We start from the raw sequence: 11597 nt of genomic DNA, 5'->3' as shown, positions 1-11597 counted from the left end.
CGGGGGGGGCGACCGGTCTGGCCCCGGCCCCGCTCCCCCGGGGAGGCGAGGGGGGAGGACGGGGGTGTTTTTCCCGAGGCTTCCAACCTCGAAGATTCTGTGATTCTGTGTAATGTATGTCCAAAAACACTTTGCAGAGAATGTCAAGAGGAAAATGAGGAGTTTTGCAGTGATGCTAAGAAAAGTTCTTTTGTTCTAGGAGAAGGAGCTCCCGCTAGATGAATTGATAACGTGAGGCAATGGGACAGAAGGAAAGATTAAGATGAGGAGCTTAATAGCTAAGAAAATAAACGGCTATAAGATCAGAAAGATAAGCTGAGCCGCGTCCATCAAGAGAGCAGTGTTTGTGTTGGATCTGACGCAAATGGGATGCTAATGGCAGTGAAGGAAAGATGCAGGGAATCCTGCTTCGTGGAGGAAGGGCCACTCCGGTAAGTGCAGGCTTTAAGAGAACAAAAAGAACATAGAACATAGATAGAATGGTTGGTGTCAAACCACCTGTTTTCTGCTCTATGTGATACTGACTTCCAGTCAGTCAGTAATCAAGCAAAAGTGTCACAAAATTAACTATATGCCTTGTACTCTTTTTAATCTTATGATAAACAGTGGTAATTGTCTGGTAGCACACTTCAGGTTACTCCCCTTCCTCTGTACTTCCAAAGCCTTATCCCCTGGTAGCCCAGCTACCGGTTGGTAGTCCCAGTGAGAAACTGCCCTAGGAAAATGCATCTATTAATGGGCTGTTAACGAGACTTCATTTGCACTAGCACCGTGTGATGCAGTCCCTGCGGTTGTGTTACAGAAGAGATCAGAATAACACACCTCACATCCACGTGAACGTGTGCTCAGGCAACAAAGGCACTTGTATGAATTAATTTTAAGAAAAAAAAAATCAACAACCGTGTATTTTTCCATTACTCCAGTCTTTTTTGTTGTTGTTTCTGCTGGCATGAGCCAAATTTGTTTGTATAACTGTGGTGCTCAGACTTGTCCCCCGAGGAGTTTGTGCTGCACTTAATCACCGCTTATAAAGTCTATCATCTAGTTTATTTTTTTTCTGCTTCACTGTGCCGGGATCAAAATGGCTGGAAAGCATTCACCTGTAGAAGTAGTGGTGTTTTAAATGGCAAGCACATTTCCCTCTCTCTGTAACTTTGTCAGATAACGTTGCTGATACAGTCGTGTCTCACAGACCAAAAATCGTTCCGTGTCAGCTGAGAGAGAAGGTGCATCTTTCACCAGTTATTGCCAGTGCTCAGGGTTACATCAGAATAAAGTCAAGATGAACTAGCATAACTCTTGAATTTAGCTGTTTAGACACTATTCTACAATCCCTGGAAGTAATTCCATCATCTTCTTCCTCATCAAAACCAGTGAGATACTCAAACAGGAAGAATAGGTGCATAAAGACAAGGTAAACATGTATGACACAAAAAAAAAATCCTGCAACTCCAAACAGAAAAGGAACCCCTCGAACCACAGCAGTGTGTAAAATACCAGTAACAAGCCTTCCCTCCCAAACAAACCGAGGACCGTGCTGTCACCTTCCCATCCAAACTGAACCGACACGTCACCTGTGCAGCCTTCAGAGCCAGCGAGGAAGAGGAGATCCACTGGGACCACTTCCAGGCAAACTGTCACCAGACACATCTGCATCTGTACAGGGAAAACTTCACTCCCCAGAAGTTATTTCCATTTCATCCCTTTCTCAACTAAAATAATATAACAACACCGTGCCATGTGCCCGGGAAACGGCGGTTTCAGAAGAGATGAAGAAAGTGTTCTCCCTTATTTTAAAGTCTTTTGCCAACTACTGAATTTTTCATGATGTTTTTGGTCTAGGTTTCAGAGTACTTCCCTCAGGGAACACCATTGCTCTGCAGCGTTCAGGGGAAGATACAGCAGGGAAAGTGAAGCAAAAGCTGAGCTCCTATCAGAAGCTTCCCGTCTTTCAAAGCCCCATGTTTGCCTTAAATACCTTGAGACAACTTTCCAAAAGCCACATAAGAGGCGTTTCTTACTTCTCATTTCCATTTTAAGGAGGTACCTCGTCAGGCAGCGTGTGTTTAAGAGAGTTTGCACTGGAGGAAAGGGGTATTTCTGAAGCTGGAATCCTTTTGGGAGACACGGGTGTCTTCAGCACGGCGTGTGTTTAAGAGAGTTTGCACTGGAGGAAAGGGGTATTTCTGAAGCTGGAATCCTTTTGGGAGACACGGGTGTCTTCAGCACGGCTTCTGGGAGAGGCACCCGGAGAGCAGTGGAAATCACACATCACAGGGAGAGTGTGGCAACAAGGGAGTGAGCTCACAGAGCAGGGGAACCACAGGCAAAGCTACACACATCCCTCCTGCTGTTATCAATCACTAACGAGTTCTTCTCTCCAGGGCAGAAGCAGATTTACTGGAGTGCCATGAGCCATGGAAACCGGGAAGGTTTAGGCAGTCACTGGACGCAGTGCAATCCCAATCCTGAGTTTGTTCCCACCTGAAGGTTTTAAAGAGGAAAGATTCTATCCCTGTTTTCTCTGTTGCCCTTTGCCCATTTTGCTTAGAAACAAGTCCTTTGTGCCTGTCTGTGAGGACTTCCCACAGCACCTAACACAAGATAGTTAAGAGAAAGGGTGCCTGTTGCCCTTTGCCCATTTTGCTTAGAAACGAGTCCTTTGTGCCTGTCTGTGAGGATTTCCCACAGCACCTAACACAAAATAGTTAAGAGAAAGGGTGCATTTATCTTCACATATCTTCGGATCCATTCCCTGTGTTTCACTTGTTTGCAATGAATATACAATCGGGAATATTACACTTGGGAAGAGAGAAGTAACGAGATGAAGTACTTCCCTCCCACTAATATTCTGGAAGAGGCAGCCAGAAAGCATTAGCTGCACCCAAAGACTGGAACAACCCCAAACAACCCAAGGTGCAGCTCTCAAATGGTAGAACTGGGTCCAAAATGAGCTTGTCCCTGGGGATAATATTCTGGAAGAGGCAGCCAGAAAGCATTAGCTGCACCCAAAGACTGGAACAACCCCAAACAACCCAAGGTGCAGCTCTCAAATGGTAGAACTGGGTCTAAAATGAGCTCATCCCTGGGGGCTTGCAGCATCCTTGGGCAGGAACAGGAGCACCACCTGTAGTTAGGGCCCCCCTGTGGGAAATGCTGCTTTCTCCCACTGAGGAGTAGCTCTGCTGAAGCAGGAGTGGCAAATTTTCCTAGAAAATGTCTGTCTCAAGCTGTGAGTGTGTTGGTTTAGTTTTTGGGCTGTTTTGCCTTTAAAAAAAAGTGCTAGCTAGAACAAGCCAGTCACGGGGAAACCAAAATATATGGAATTATTTTTACTACAAGGGTTTTTTTTGACAGCTGGACACTGCCTTCATCAGCCACGCTCCATCATCTCACAGCTCCCAAGTGTTGGGTGGCAGAGATAGGATCTCCCCAGATCAGCTGAGCACTCTCTGTCCTCAGGCTTCTTGGGACTTGCCTTTGCTATTGTGCCCTTGAATTTTCCAGGGCTGCTGATGCAAAGCCATTATCCACACTGCTGCTTGTGGTGACGCCCGTGAGGGAAGAGGCTGGAGTTGAGAGGCCTGGGTGAAATGCAGAGTGAGAAATGGGACAAGACTAAAAAAAAAAAATTTAAAAATAAATAAAAAAAGGAAAGGATGGGATGGTAGGGCCAGGATAAAGGCACAGGGAATAAAGGAGAGCAGGAGCCAAAATGGAGCAGGTAGAGGCAGGCAAACCCCGTTCAGCGCCGCTGGCAGCACTTCCAACTCGGGATGAGTTTCAAGTCTCCACATGCTCACGTTATCTTCCAACAACAAAAGGAAACCCGCTGCTGAGGACTTTCCTTCGCTTTGCTCATCATCCAGTTCAGGGCCAAAGATGTGGTCAAGTGTTAGGTTTCCTTTCCTCACGTCTTTGTTTCCCTGGAGATGGGGAAGATGTATTAAGTAAAAGTGTTAGACCTATGGAGTCAAACACTATCTGTCCTGGGTCAAATTAGTACTTATGAATACTCACAAACTGGAAAATTAAGAATTAAGTTTAGCATTGAATTTCAGCAAAAAAGATATTATGTCAATAATTTTTAGTCAATTGCTACTTGTTACTGTGTTTCGTTCAGTGCACAGGATTGTCACTATGGGTAAAGACTGTAATGAACAAGCCAGGAAACTGCAGAATACTTGCAGCATCCTTGGGCAGGAACAGGAGCACCACCTGTAGTTAGGGCCCCCCTGTGGGAAATGCTGCTTTCTCCCACTGAGGAGTAGCTCTGCTGAAGCAGGAGTGGCAAATTTTCCTAGAAAATGTCTGTCTCAAGCTGTGAGTGTGTTGGTTTAGTTTTTGGGCTGTTTTGCCTTTAAAAAAAAGTGCTAGCTAGAACAAGCCAGTCACGGGGAAACCAAAATATATGGAATTATTTTTACTACAAGGGTTTTTTTTGACAGCTGGACACTGCCTTCATCAGCCACGCTCCATCATCTCACAGCTCCCAAGTGTTGGGTGGCAGAGATAGGATCTCCCCAGATCAGCTGAGCACTCTCTGTCCTCAGGCTTCTTGGGACTTGCCTTTGCTATTGTGCCCTTGAATTTTCCAGGGCTGCTGATGCAAAGCCATTATCCACACTGCTGCTTGTGGTGACGCCCGTGAGGGAAGAGGCTGGAGTTGAGAGGCCTGGGTGAAATGCAGAGTGAGAAATGGGACAAGACTAAAAAAAAAAAATTTAAAAATAAATAAAAAAAGGAAAGGATGGGATGGTAGGGCCAGGATAAAGGCACAGGGAATAAAGGAGAGCAGGAGCCAAAATGGAGCAGGTAGAGGCAGGCAAACCCCGTTCAGCGCCGCTGGCAGCACTTCCAACTCGGGATGAGTTTCAAGTCTCCACATGCTCACGTTATCTTCCAACAACAAAAGGAAACCCGCTGCTGAGGACTTTCCTTCGCTTTGCTCATCATCCAGTTCAGGGCCAAAGATGTGGTCAAGTGTTAGGTTTCCTTTCCTCACGTCTTTGTTTCCCTGGAGATGGGGAAGATGTATTAAGTAAAAGTGTTAGACCTATGGAGTCAAACACTATCTGTCCTGGGTCAAATTAGTACTTATGAATACTCACAAACTGGAAAATTAAGAATTAAGTTTAGCATTGAATTTCAGCAAAAAAGATATTATGTCAATAATTTTTAGTCAATTGCTACTTGTTACTGTGTTTCGTTCAGTGCACAGGATTGTCACTATGGGTAAAGACTGTAATGAACAAGCCAGGAAACTGCAGAATAAGAAACATAAGACTTTCCCTTAAGAAAACTGAATATCGTTTTGGATAATTGCCTTTTTTTTTCCTGTCTCCCAGAAGCTTTTTTTACTGATACTGTATAACTCACTTAAACCAGAACCTGCCCATTAACCATGACTTTTGTTAGAACAAAATCTTATCTCACCTGGAATCAGACCTGCTGCTACACCTTCTCTTCTCCAAGAGAAGAAGGAAAATAGGCCAACCACTCAGGACTTTTGAATTATGTATTCCTTAGGTATTTGGTTTAACGTAAAGGCTCACATTCAACTTGCAGCTAAAAATCACCAATCCTCCTTCTTTCCAGGCTCCTCATTCAGTCTGAAGTTTTTCTGTCTCTCTGTTGGTACAGGTAATTCCGTTCAACACTTCCCTTCAGCTGACAAGTCAACCATGTCACACTGTACCCTGTGAGAAGGTGAGTTTTCTCCAGCCTGCAACCCTGCCCTGTGTTACTGTTTGGAATTTAGTCACTTGACTCAATCACTGTCTCCATCCCCTTTTCCCCAGTCCATCATCTGGGAAAAAAACCCATCCAATTGGATTGGAAAGCCCAAGTTCTTTCAGAGGAGCAGCTGAGGGCTTTTGCAGGTTTGTTTCCCCTTTATTCCATCTCTAGGCAATTGGTAGGAGGACACTTGAGGCCAAATTTGTGGTGCTGCTGAACACCCAAGTGAAGCTGATTGATACAGTGCATTAAGTGAATGAAACAGTGTAAAAAGCTAAGAGAACCTGAGATGTCAAAAAGTAATGGACACAGCATTTTTTTACCTTAATTTCTCGTGCCAGTGTCTTATCTGTAAAATATCAATAATAACAGCTGAATAATGCAACACTTCATTTTGCAAGGACATCATAAAAAATAATTCTTTGTATTTATAAAACAGTGTCATGCTACATCATAAAAGCATTTGTGAGGAAACACATTATGTTTTCAGGGCAGCTTAGGTGCTCTGTGTTAAGTACATCCAGCAACACTACCTTGGATGGAAGAGAGAGAAACATTAAGCAAATATCAGTAGCAATTAGAATATATTTATATTGTTATATTTATTACTAACCATACCAAGTGCAATAAATGAAAGACAAGGCACCATTTCATGGGAGCAGTTACCTTGCTAAGGATATTGGAAAGCACAAATGTGCTGTATAGTACTTTGATTTATATGGCATTTTACTTTTTAAATGAGCAGCGTCCCCTTAACAAGGTAGAACTGAAGCCATTACGATCCATTAAAACAGTTCTAAGTGTCTGATAGTAGAGTCCCTGACATCTTTCCATTAAGATTTCTTGATTTGGGCTATATCTGTTTTTTTGTTGTTCTTTTTGAACTGCATTAGCTGTGAATGCCCCAACCGATACCCTGGCTGTCAGATTTGTGCTGGTGTTAATACTGATTTAATTGGCAATACTGATTTTGACAATTCTGATTTAAAATGCAAATGTGAGGGTTTGGGAACTCCAACCTCCGTTTCCAAGGGTTCTCCTCTGGATTTCTTCTAGCTGTCTATCTTTACTTTTTTCTTACAAATAAAGCCTTGTTCACTACTGTCTTTCTTCCTAGGCACAACAAGCAGCACCAAACTTTATCTGGAGCTTGTCACCATGATTGCTTTACCAGCCAAATAGGATGCTGTTGAGTGACACAGTGGACTCCACAACCACCACGGGGAAGTAAACACACCGTCTCTACATCTTCAAAGCGGGAGAAGATTCTCTTCTTAAACAGATTTTGCAACCTGGTAAGAAAAATAAGAATAAAACTTACGAGAGCACCACAGTGTTTAAAGAATTTTAGGACTTGCTACTCCGACAATGACCTGCTCTTAATTGGGATGTTCTGTTTTGGGAGCTTCTGTGCGTGGAACAGGTTATGGGGCCAGAGCAGTCACAGACTGAGGCGAAGTGCTGGAAATAATTACTATTTCCAGGCAGGTAATATATTCGCCTCTAGAACAAATATTTACTTGTAAATGTGGTTTGTTGGTGTGACAGCTATAAAACAGGCTCTAACAGTTTGCCTAATGCTAATTTCCATACAATAAAAGGGCATTTACATAACACTAAGGAACAAACCTGTAAAAACAAGGAAGCGTGCCGTTAGCTTTAAAGTCTCCCGTTGAGGCAGCGTGGTATTGAAGTGACAAATATGATGCATTTCTGTTTTAACTGCATGTTTCCTTGAGTTTGTGGGTTCAAGTCACAGCCTTAATTGCATTTAAAAGCAGGTTTGGGGATACGAATTTCCTCTGTAGCTTTTACATCCCAAACTAAAATAGAATGCAAAACTTAGGCATCATTAAGAGAGAGACAAAGGAAAGGGAACTGCAAGTAGGTCTCAGCAGCTGGGATAATCTCCCAGGGGGAGAGGTGGAAACCATAGTCCATGAGTCATTTCATACCAAATAAACAAAGCACCGGAGTATAAATTGTAAAGCATGGGGTTTTGTTGTTGTTGTTCATTGACAGAGACAGGACTGCTTGACTTAATGGAGCTTTTCTGGTTTTTTTTAAGTTCCGTAGTAGTAGAAAGCATGGACAATGATATAGATACAGTTTTTCTTCATTTCTCATTGCCATTTTGGTTCTTGCTGTAATGGCAATACAGTAAAGACATGAGTAACTTTGGCCCCTCCACTGTGAAGTAAAGCTTTTTTCCTGAGATGGAGCCCTCAAGAACTGCTGAAATTCAGGATCCTATTAGAAAATAACCACCGCTGATATGGTCACATAGTGCTTTAATTACAGGTCCATAAAAGGTTTCATGAGCCCAACTATCACAGGTTTGGCTACTAAATGCCATGCTTTGGTGCCAAAGCTCTGGGGAAGGCAGGTGAGTGAGCTGCGGGTGCTGGCACGACCTGCTTTTGGTCTCCAGTGGAATCCAGGGGACTGTCAGGAGACAACAAATAACCCCTTTGCATGGGTAGAGTAGGAGGATGTCTGTAATCAAACACAATTATGGAATCACTGCCAGTCAGAGCTGCTATAATCTTGCCTGTAATCAAGGACAGCGTTATTGCAACATTTATTGCTCTCAAGAACAATCTGAGATTTATGGACCCTTGGAAAGAAAGTCATTATTTAGCAAATCTATCTATATGTGTTATTTGCCCAGAAAGAGACTTTTATCTCTGAGAGCTCAGGACAGTTCCAGTGAAGTAGATCTTCTGGATAATTTCTTCAGATTCTTCAAAGTCTTGAATGACAAAAAGCCCACGTATTACTTGAAGAAATTCTTCCCAAGCTTGTCATGTGCAAACTCGGACTGGCCAGGCAGACCTGAACACACACCATTTCCCTGCTGCTTGAGATCTAACGTCACCGCTGCTGCCGGAGGTGTAACTGCTGCATCCAAATAAACAGCTGAAATCGGTGTCGTCATGCAGAAACTGAACTCTTTGATCTAATTGTTCAGTTATTGCAAGCCCAGGATGAAATGTCTCAAGGGGAAGGCCTTCTCCTATAGTACTGAGCTATGGGTTTGGCTCTTCCAGCAGACAGTATCTCTCTGTTGTGTGAGAGGGAATGTTAAACAGAAAATGTATTTTGAAAAAGGATGATACGTGAGATAACTCATCATAAGAAGCGTAGAGAAAGGGAGTAAGTAGTACAGTTGATCACGTGAAGGTTGAAGAAGCTGTATCTCTTAATTTTGGAAAAAAGAGGGAAAGCAAGAAAGTTTTTGTGACTGCTTAGCTCACAAGGGGACGGAAGAGAGCTCTGAACTCAGGAGGGGATGTGGGTGGGAAGGCAATGGAAGAAGAAAAAGCTTGTTACCTTAAAAATATTACCTAAAAAGGTTTGGATGCCAACCAATAACACCACCTCAAAGCTCCCCAAGGAAGCTGTGTGTTGTGTTCTACAGGTCACATGGGTGATCTGTAGAGTTGATCTGGAGGGCACAGGAGCTGATATGCACCACTGTCCATACCAAGCCTCTGAGGTTGGCAGAGTCAGCTCCTGTTTGTCTGTATGGTGACAGTTCTGACAAATACCTCTCAGCTACAGCAGCTTTATCAGCGAGAAGAATCTGGGCCACCACGCAAAGAGAATCCTCCCAGTGGTGTGTCAGGCTTGAGGAAGGGTGTGATTATCATTCCAGAGGAGCGTGATGGGAACCTGTGCCTCCTGTTTGGCTGAGCAGTGGCGAGATCAAGGAGGCTTCTGCTCTTTGCTCACCTCTTCTCTCTTTATTTCCTTTCTTTCAGCAAGCAACTTATCTTCATATTAACTTATTTTGTCATGTAAGATGTCCAAAGCATGAACCAACACCCCAAGGCACTTGGAAATGGATCTCCAACTAGACCATCAGCAAAGTACTACGTAGAGGGGAGTTTCCCATTTTGGGGTGCTTGGATGGCAGCTGGCTCTGATCAGCATCTTTGAAAACAGTGGGGTGGATTCTTTCACCAGGCTGAATCAGCTCTGCCAAGCCTGGTGTTTCAGGACTTCTCCACCAGCCACAGCCGGGGACGCATAAACCTCTGGTGCCCACATAAGGGTGACGTGGCACTTCCACATCTCTGCTTGGACGAGTCTTCCAGATGGATGTGGCCTGTTGGGTCACTCCAAGGAAGCAGGCCCTCATCTCATGAGATCAGGTGCCTCATCTCCCAGGTCTCCTGGAAAAAAGTGTCCTTCCATGGGAAGGACAAGCATTTCAAACACCTGATGGGAGATCTCCAACCACATTGGACTGTGCTTCTTTATGGGTCATCATCCAGAAACAAAACATTCGTGTGTGTCTGGGGCTTTGTTCTGGTCTCACAGGTCCAGTAGCAATAACAGAGCTGAGCTTAGAACTTAATACCCGTGAAGATACAGTTTTTAGAGGCTGACACAGCTCAAGATTAAAAAAATAACCACTGCGTGACAACAGCAAGCAAGATACATAAGGGTGACGTGGCACTTCCACATCTCTGCTTGGACGAGTCTTCCAGATGGATGTGGCCTGTTGGGTCACTCCAAGGAAGCAGGCCCTCATCTCATGAGATCAGGTGCCTCATCTCCCAGGTCTCCTGGAAAAAAGTGTCCTTCCATGGGAAGGACAAGCATTTCAAACACCTGATGGGAGATCTCCAACCACATTGGACTGTGCTTCTTTATGGGTCATCATCCAGAAACAAAACATTCGTGTGTGTCTGGGGCTTTGTTCTGGTCTCACAGGTCCAGTAGCAATAACAGAGCTGAGCTCAGAACTTAATACCCGTGAAGATACAGTTTTTAGAGGCTGACACAGCTCAAGATTAAAAAAATAACCACTGCGTGACAACAGCAAGCAAGATAACTGATATTTTTAAAACCAGACAGGTTTCTGCACAGAAGGCCCTCTCGTCACCGGTGGCTGCAGAAAGGAAGGGGCAGAGGCAGCTGCAACCACCTCAGCTTCGGGGATGGGGCTGCCAGGAGTCAGTCCTGCAAGAAAACACCTGGAGGGCCTTAACGAACATTGTTTTCTAGAATGTTCCCCCCGCTCTGCTGGCAGGGAAATATACCCGCCCTATGAGCGAGAACAGAAAGAGACAGTTCTCAAACAGCACATGGTTTGACTTAGAAAAGCTTTCCTTAAGGGCAGAATTAATTATATACCATACAGATCTATTATATATTCTGTTTATACAATTATAAAGCATTATGGTTAATTAGTTGTGGTACAGACTCTCCTGAAGCAGAATCTGGTTAGAAAATAAACAAAGCGCTCAGTCAGCTGCGACGGTGGTTAACGGCTTGCACTTTCATATCACCTTTCACACCCAACTCTCTTGAAGTGATTTGTATGTTATGGAATCCAGTGGGCTGGAGTTTTAATTTTTTTTTTTGGTTTTATATAAAATCAGAACGTGCTGATGTGAAATGACCTGGTATTCTCACACCTTTAAGAAATTAAATTCAGAATATTACCTAACCATCTTTAATTGAACTGTTTTTCCTGTTCACTGCCCTCACACCTGAGTGGTTAATTGTGATTCTGTTATGGCTAGTATTGTATATAGACAGAACGTAAGTACCTCTCCATCCCCTTTTCCTCTCCTGGTCACTGCCCTCACACCTGAGTGGTTAATTGTCATAGACAGAACATAAGTACTTCTCCATCCCCTTTTCCTCTCCTGATATATACAGCTCTGACTGGCAGCACTGGGAATCTCTATCTGCCTCACTATTCTAAAAATAGGGGTGAAATCCTGATTGTGAAAAAATTTTGATTGGGCTGAAGCGTGCGATTCGGCGTAGGTTTGGTTTTCAAACTGTATTTTACATTATTTTAATGCAATGAAATGGGCTGACATGCCACGATATTAATG

General features: G+C 43.8%; 1 long non-coding RNA gene across 3 annotated transcripts in view; it reads left to right on the top strand.

The window, feature by feature from the left end:
* Positions 1–10142, top strand: part of LOC106886949 — a 10970-nt gene extending 828 nt beyond the window's left edge. Inside the window, exons 2-6 of one of the 3 annotated variants that reach the window (XR_001411765.1) lie at positions 200–431; positions 5644–5709; positions 5802–5882; positions 6857–7034; positions 8411–10142. This is a non-coding gene — a long non-coding RNA (uncharacterized LOC106886949). The remainder of the gene's footprint in view (positions 1–199; positions 432–5643; positions 5710–5801; positions 5883–6856; positions 7035–8410) is intronic. The other 2 variants (XR_001411766.1, XR_001411764.1) reach the window with 2 other exon arrangements.
* The last annotated feature ends 1455 nt before the right edge of the window (positions 10143–11597 follow it).

This window comes from Calidris pugnax, unplaced genomic scaffold (genome assembly GCF_001431845.1).
Source record: "Calidris pugnax isolate Ruff unplaced genomic scaffold, ASM143184v1 scaffold76, whole genome shotgun sequence".
NCBI lineage: Eukaryota > Metazoa > Chordata > Aves > Charadriiformes > Scolopacidae > Calidris > Calidris pugnax.
This window is presented reverse-complemented; position numbering and strand designations above follow the sequence as displayed.